We start from the raw sequence: 8,382 nt of genomic DNA on the forward strand, positions 1-8,382 counted from the left end.
AATCCCTGACAAAATGGTGACACTTTCATGTCAAAATCTCTCAAACTCCAGTGGAGATTCTTCAAATCAATGTTGACATGTTTGGAGTTCCCTTCCAAATTTTGGAAATCCCGGGGAAACTTTGGAAATTCTCCGGAAATGTTCCAAATCCCCGACAAAATGGTGACACGTTCAGGTCATAACCTCTCAAACTCCAGTGGAGATTCTGAAAATCAATGTTGACATGTTTGGAGTTCCCTTCCAAATTTTGGAAATCCCGGGGAAACTTTGGGAATTCTCAGGAAATTTTCCAAATCCCCAACAAAATGGTGACACTTTCATGTCAAAATCTCTCACACTCCAGTGGAGATTCTTCAAATCAATGTTGACAGGTTTAGAGTTCCCTTCCAAATTTTGACAATCCCGGGGAAACTTTGGAAATTCTCAGGAAATGTTCCAAATCCCCGACAAAATGGTGACACTTTCACGTCAACATCTCTCAAACTCCAGCGGAGATTCTTCAAATCAATGTTGACATGTTTGGAGTTCCCTTTCAAATTTGGGAAATCCCGGGGAAACTTTGGAAATTCTTCGGAAATGTTCCAAATCCCCGACAAAATGGTGACACTTTTACGTCAAAATCTCTCAAACTCCAGTGGAGATTCTGAAAATCAATGTTGACATGTTTGGAGTTCCCTTCCAAATTTTGGAAATCCCGGGGAAACTTTGGAAATTCTCCAGAAATGTTCCAAATCCCCGACAAAATGCTGACACTTTCACGTCAAAATCTCTCAAACACCAGTGGAGATTCTGAAAATCAATGTTGACATGTTTGGAGTTCCCTTCGAAATTTTGGCAATCCCGGGGAAACTTTGGAAATTCTCAGGAAATCTTCCAAATCCCCGACAAAATGGTGACACTTTCAGGTCAAAATCTCTCAAACTCCAGTGGAGATTCTGAAAATCAATATTGACATGTTTGGAGTTCCCTTCCAAATTTTGGCAATCCCGGGGAAACTTTGGAAATTCTCAGGAAATGTTCCAAATCCCCGACAAAATGGTGACACTTTCAGGTCAAAATCTCTCAAACTCCAGTGGAAATTCTTCACATAAATGTTGACATGTTTGGAGTTCCCTTCCAAATTTTGGCAATCCCGGGGAAACTTTGGAAATTCTCAGGAAATTTTCCAAATCCCCGACAAAATGGTGACACTTTCACGTCACCATCTCTCAAACTCCAGTGGAGATTCTTCAAATCAATATTGACATGTTTGGAGTTCCCTTCCAAATTTTGGAAATCCCGGGGAAACTTTGGAAATTCTCCGGAAATTTTCCATATCCCCGACAAAATGGTGACACTTTCAGGTCAAAATCCCTCAAACTCCAGTGGATATTCTTCAAATCAATGTTGACATGTTTGGAGTTCCCTTCCAAATTTGGGAAATCCCGGGGTAACTTTGGAAATTCTCCGGAAATGTTCCAAATCTCCGACAAAATGGTGACTCTTTCAGGTCATAACCTCTCAAATTCCAGTGGAGATTCTGAAAATCAATGTTGACATGTTTGGAGTTCCCTTACAAATTTTGGAAATCCCGGGGAAACTTTGGAAATTCTCCGGAAATGTTCCAAATCCCCGACAAAATGGTGACACTTTGACGTCAAAATCTCTCAAACTCCAGTGGAGATTCTGAAAATCAATGTTGACATGTTTGGAGTTCCCTTCCAAATTTTGGCAATCCCGGGGAAACTTTGGAAATTCTCAGGAAATTTTCCAAATCCCCGACAAAATGGTGACACTTTCAGGTCAAAATCTCTCAAACTCCAGTGGAGATTCTTCAAATCAATGTTGACATGTTTGGAGTTCCCTTCCAAATTTTGGAAATCCCGAGGAAACTTTGGAAATTCTCAGGAAATGTTCCAAATCCCCGACAAAATGGTGACACTTTCATGTCAAAACCTCTCAAACTCCAGTGGAGATTCTGAAAATCAATGTTGACATGTTTGGAGTTCCCTTCCAAATTTTGGAAATCCCGGGGAAACTTTGGAAATTCTTTGGTCAAAATCTCTCAAACTCCAGTGGAGATTCTCAAAATCAATGTTGACATGTTTGGAGTTCCCTTCCAAATTTGGGAAATCCCGGGGAAACTTTGGAAATTCTTTTGTCAAAATCTCTCAAACTCCAGTGGAGATTCTCAAAATCAATGTTGACATGTTTGGAGTTCCCTTCCAAATTTTGGCAATCCCGGGGAAACTTTGGAAATTCTCAGGAAATTTTCCAAATCCCCGACAAAATGGTGACACTTTCACGTCAAAATCTCTCAAACTCCAGTGGGGATTCTTCAAATCAATGTTGACATGTTTGGAGTTCCCTTCCAAATTTTGGAAATCCCGGGGAAACTTTGGAAATTCTCTGGAAATGTTCCAAATCCCCGACAAAATGGTGACACGTTCACGTCAACATGTCTCAAACTCCAGTGGAGATTCTGAAAATCAATGTTGACATGTTTGGAGTTCCTTCCAAATTTTGGAAATCCCGGGGAAACTTTGGAAATTCTCCGGAAATGTTCCAAATCCCCGAGAAAATGGTGACACTTTCAGGTCAAAATCTCTCAAACTCCAGTGGAGATTCTTCAAATCAATGTTGACATGTTTGGAGTTCCCTTCCAAATTTGGGAAATCCCGGGGAAACTTTGGAAATTCTCAGGAAATTTTCCAAATCCCCGACAAAATGGTGACACTTTCACGTCAACATCTCTCAAACTCCAGTGGGGATTCTTCAAATCAATGTTGACATGTTTGGAGTTCCCTTCCAAATTTTGGAAATCCCGGGGAAACTTTGGAAATTCTCCGGAAATGTTCCAAATCCCCGAGAAAATGGTGACACTTTCAGGTCAAAATCTCTCAAACTCCAGTGGAGATTCTGAAAATCAATGTTGACAGGTTTGGAGTTCCCTTCCAAATTTTGGAAATCCCGGGGAAACTTTGGAAATTCTCAGGAAATTTTCCAAATCCCCGACAAAATGGTGACACTTTCACGTCAACATCTCTCAATCTCCAGTGGAGATTCTGAAAATCAATGTTGACATGTTTGGAGTTCCCTTCCAAATTTGGGAAATCCCGGGGAAACTTTGGAAATTCTCAGGAAATGTTCCAAATCCCCGACAAAATGGTGACACTTTCGGGACAAAATCTCTCAAACCCTAGTGGAGATTCTGAAAATCAATGTTGACATGTATGGAGTTCCCTTACAAATTTTGGAAATCCCGGGGAAACTTTGGAAATTCTCAGGAAATTTTCCAAATCCCTGACAAAATGGTGACACTTTCATGTCAAAATCTCTCAAACTCCAGTGGAGATTCTTCAAATCAATATTGACAGGTTTGAAGTTCCCTTCCAAATTTTGGCAATCTGAGGGAAACTTTGGAAATTCTCAGGAATGTTCCAAATCCCCGACAAAATGGTGACACTTTAACGTCAAAATCTCTAAAACTCCAGTGGAGATTCTTAAAATCAATGTTGACATGTTTGGAGTTCCCTTCCAAATTTTGGAAATCCCGGGGAAACTTTGGAAATTCTCAGGAAATTTTCCAAATCCCCGACAAAATGGTGACACTTTGACGTCAAAATCTCTCAAACCCTAGTGGAGATTCTTCAAATCAATGTTGACATGTTTGGAGTTCCCTTCCAAATTTTGGAAATCTTAGGGAATCTTTGGAAATTCTCAGGAAATTTTCCAAATCCCTGACAAAATGGTGACACTTTCATGTCAAAATCTCTCACACTCCAGTGGAGATTCTTCAAATCAATGTTGACAGGTTTAGAGTTCCCTTCCAAATTTTGACAATCCCGGGGAAACTTTGGAAATTCTCAGGAAATGTTCCAAATCCCCGACAGAATGGTGACACTTTCACGTCAACATTTCTCAAACTCCAGCGGAGATTCTTCAAATCAATGTTGACATGTTTGGAGTTCCCTTTCAAATTTGGGAAATCCCGGGGAAACTTTGGAAATTCTTCGGAAATGTTCCAAATCCCCGACAAAATGGTGACACTTTTACGTCAAAATCTCTCAAACTCCAGTGGAGATTCTGAAAATCAATGTTGACATGTTTGGAGTTCCCTTCCAAATTTTGGAAATCCCGGGGAAACTTTGGAAATTCTCAGGAAATGTTCCAAATCCCCGACAAAATGGTGACACTTTCACGTCAACATGTCTCAAACTCCAGCGGAGATTCTTCAAGTCAATGTTGACATGTTTGGAGTTCCCTTTCAAATTTGGGAAATCCCGGGGAAACTTTGGAAATTCTTCGGAAATGTTCCAAATCCCCGACAAAATGGTGACACTTTTACGTCAAAATCTCTCAAACTCCAGTGGAGATTCTGAAAATCAATGTTGACATGTTTGGAGTTCCCTTCCAAATTTTGGAAATCCCGGGGAAACTTTGGAAATTCTCCGGAAATGTTCCAAATCCCTGACAAAATGGTGACACGTTCAGGTCAAAATCTCTCAAACTCCAGTGGAGATTCTGAAAATCAATGTTGACAGGTTTAGAGTTCCCTTCAAAATTTTGGAAATCCCAGGGAAACTTTGGAAATTCTCCGGAAATGTTCCAAATCCCTGAGAAAATGGTGACACTTTCAGGTCAAAATCTCTCAAACTCCAGTGGAGATTCTTCAAATCAATGTTGACATGTTTGGAGTTCCCTTCCAAATTTTGGAAATCCCGGGGAAACTTTGGAAATTCTCCGGAAATGTTCCAAATCCCTGACAAAATGGTGACACTTTCATGTCAAAATCTCTCAAACTCCAGTGGAGATTCTGAAAATCAATGTTGACATGTTTGGAGTTCCCTTCCAAATTTTGGAAATCCCGGGGAAACTTTGGAAATTCTCCGGAAATGTTCCAAATCCCCGACAAAATGGTGACACGTTCAGGTCATAACCTCTCAAACTCCAGTGGAGATTCTGAAAATCAATGTTGACATGTTTGGAGTTCCCTTCCAAATTTTGGAAATCCCGGGGAAACTTTTGAAATTCTCTGGAAATTTTCCAAATCCTTGACAAAATGGTGACACTTTCAGGTCAAAATCTCTCAAACTCCAGTGGAGATTCTGAAAATCAATGTTGACATGTATGGAGTTCCCTTCCAAATTTTGGAAATCCCGAGGAAACTTTAGAAATTCTCCGGAAATGTTCCAAATCCCCGACAAAATGGTGACACTTTCATGTCAAAACCTCTCAAACTCCAGTGGAGATTCTTCAAATCAATGTTGACAGGTTTAGAGTTCCCTTCAAAATTTTGGAAATCCCAGGGAAACTTTGGAAATTCTCAGGAAATGTTCCAAATACCCGACAAAATGGTGACACTTTCAGGTCAAAATCTCTCAAACTCCAGTGGAGATTCTGAAAATCAATGTTGACATGTTTGGAGTTCCCTTCCAAATTTTGGAAATCCCGGGGAAACTTTGGAAATTTTCAAGAAATTTTCCAAATCTTTGACAAAATTGTGACACTTTCATGTCAAAATCTCTCAAGCTCCAGTGGAGATTCTTCAAATCAATGTTGACAGGTTTACAGTTCCCTTCAAAATTTTGGCAATCCCGGGGAAACTTTAGAAATTCTCAGGAAATGTTACAAATCCCCGACAAAATGGTGACACTTTCACGTCAACACCTCTCAAACTCCAGTGGAGATTCTTAAAATCAATGTTGACATGTTTGGAGTTCCCTTCCAAATTTTGGAAATCCCGGGGAAACTTTGGAAATTCTTCGGAAATGTTCCAAATCCCCGACAAAATGGTGACACTTTCACGTCAAAATGTCTCAAACTCCAGTGGAGATTCTTCAAATCAATGTTGACATGTTTGGAGTTCCCTTCCAAATTTTGGAAATCCCGGGGAAACTTTGGAAATTCTCAGGAAATGTTCCAAATCCCCGACAAAATGGTGACACTTTCAGGTCAAAATCTCTCAAACTCCAGTGGAGATTCTTCAAATCAATGTTGACATGTTTGGAGTTCCCTTCCAAATTTTGGCAATCCCGGGGAAACTTTGGAAATTCTCAGGAAATGTTCCAAATCCCCGACAAAATGGTGACACTTTCAGGTCAAAATCTCTCAAACCCTAGTGGAGATTCTGAAAATCAGTGTTGACATGTTTGGAGTTCCCTTCCAAATTTTGGCAATCCCGGGGATACTTTGGAAATTCTCAGGAAATGTTCCAAATCCCCGACAAAATGGTGACACTTTCACGACAAAATCTCTCAAACTCCAGCGGAGATTCTGAAAATCAATATTGACATGTTTGGAGTTCCCTTCCAAATTTTAGAAATCCCGGGGAAACTTTGGAAATTCTCAGGAAATGTTCCAAATCCCCGACAAAATGGTGACACTTTCACGTCAACATCTCTCAAACTCCAGTGGAGATTCTTCAAATCAATGTTGACATGTTTGGAGTTCCCTTCCAAATTTGGGAAATCCCGGGGAAACTTTGGAAATTCTCAGGAAATGTTCCAAATCCCCGACAAAATGGTGACACTTTCACGTCAACATCTCTCAAACTCCAGTGGAGATTCTTCAAATCAATGTTGACATGTTTGGAGTTCCCTTCCAAATTTGGGAAATCCCGGGGAAACTTTGGAAATTCTCAGGAAATGTTCCAAATCCCCGACAAAATGGTGACACGTTCAGGTCAAAACCTCTCAAACTCCAGTGGAGATTCTTCAAATCAATGTTGACATGTTTGGAGTTCCCTTCCAAATTTGGGAAATCCCGGGGAAACTTTGGAAATTCACAGGAAATTTTCCAAATCCCCGACAAAATGGTGACACTTTCACGTCAACATCTCTCAAACTCCAGTGGAGATTCTTCAAATCAATGTTGACATGTTTGGAGTTCCCTTCCAAATTTTGGAAATCCCGGGGAAACTTTGGAAATTCTCCGGAAATTTTCCAAATCCCCGACAAAATGGTGACACTTTCAGGCCAAAACCTCTCAAACTCCAGTGGAGATTCTTCAAATTAATGTTGACATGTTTGGAGTTCCCTTCCAAATTTTGGAAATCCCAGGGAAACTTTGGAAATTCTCTGGAAATGTTCCAAATCCCCGACAAAATGGTGATTGTTTCAGGTCAAAATCTCTCAAACTGCAGTGGAGATTCTGAAAATCAATGTTGACATGTTTGGAGTTCCCTTCCAAATTTTTGAAATCCCGGGGAAACTTTGGAAATTCTTTGGTCAAAATCTCTCAAACTCCAGTGGAGATTCTCAAAATCAATGTTGACATGTTTGGAGTTCCCTTCCAAATTTTGGAAATCCCGGGGAAACTTTGGAAATTCTCAGGAAATTTTCCAAATCCCCGACAAAATGGTGACACTTTCACGTCAAAATCTCTCAAACTCCAGTGGGGATTCCTCAAATCAATGTTGACATGTTTGGAGTTCCCTTCCAAATTTTGGAAATCCCAGGGAAACTTCGGAAATTCTCTGGAAATGTTCCAAATCCCCGACAAAATGGTGACACGTTCAGGTCAAAACCTCTCAAACTCCAGTGGAGATTCTTCAAATCAATGTTGACATGTATGGAGTTCCTTCCAAATTTTGGAAATCCCGGGGAAACTTTGGAAATTCTCCGGAAATGTTCCAAATCCCCGAGAAAATGGTGACACTTTCATGTCAAAATCTCTCAAACTCCAGTGGAGATTCTTCAAATCAATGTTGACATGTTTGGAGTTCCCTTCCAAATTTTGGAAATCCCGGGGAAACTTTGGAAATTCTTCGGAAATTTTCCAAATCCCCGACAAAATGGTGACACTTTCACGTCAACATCTCTCAATCTCCAGTGGAGATTCTTCAAATCAATGTTGACATGTTTGGAGTTCCCTTCCAAATTTGGGAAATCCCGGGGAAACTTTGGAAATTCTCAGGAAATGTTCCAAATCCCCGACAAAATGGTGACACTTTCGGGACAAAATCTCTCAAACCCTAGTGGAGATTCTGAAAATCAATGTTGACATGTATGGAGTTCCCTTACAAATTTTGGAAATCCCGGGGAAACTTTGGAAATTCTCAGGAAATTTTCCAAATCCCCGACAAAATGGTGACACTTTCATGTCAAAATCTCTCAAACTCCAGTGGAGATTCTTCAAATCAATGTTGACAGGTTTGAAGTTCCCTTCCAAATTTTGGCAATCCGAGGGAAACTTTGGAAATTCTCAGGAATGTTCCAAATCCCTGACAAAATGGTGACACTTTAACGTCAAAATCTCTAAAACTCCAGTGGAGATTCTTAAAATCAATGTTGACATGTTTGGAGTTCCCTTCCAAATTTTGGAAATCCCGGGGAAACTTTGGAAATTCTCCGGAAATTTTCCAAATCCCCGACAAAATGGTGACACTTTGACGTCAAAATC

Source organism: Streptopelia decaocto, assembly GCF_964273445.1.
Source record: "Streptopelia decaocto genome assembly, chromosome: 17".
Taxonomy (NCBI): Eukaryota; Metazoa; Chordata; class Aves; order Columbiformes; family Columbidae; genus Streptopelia; species Streptopelia decaocto.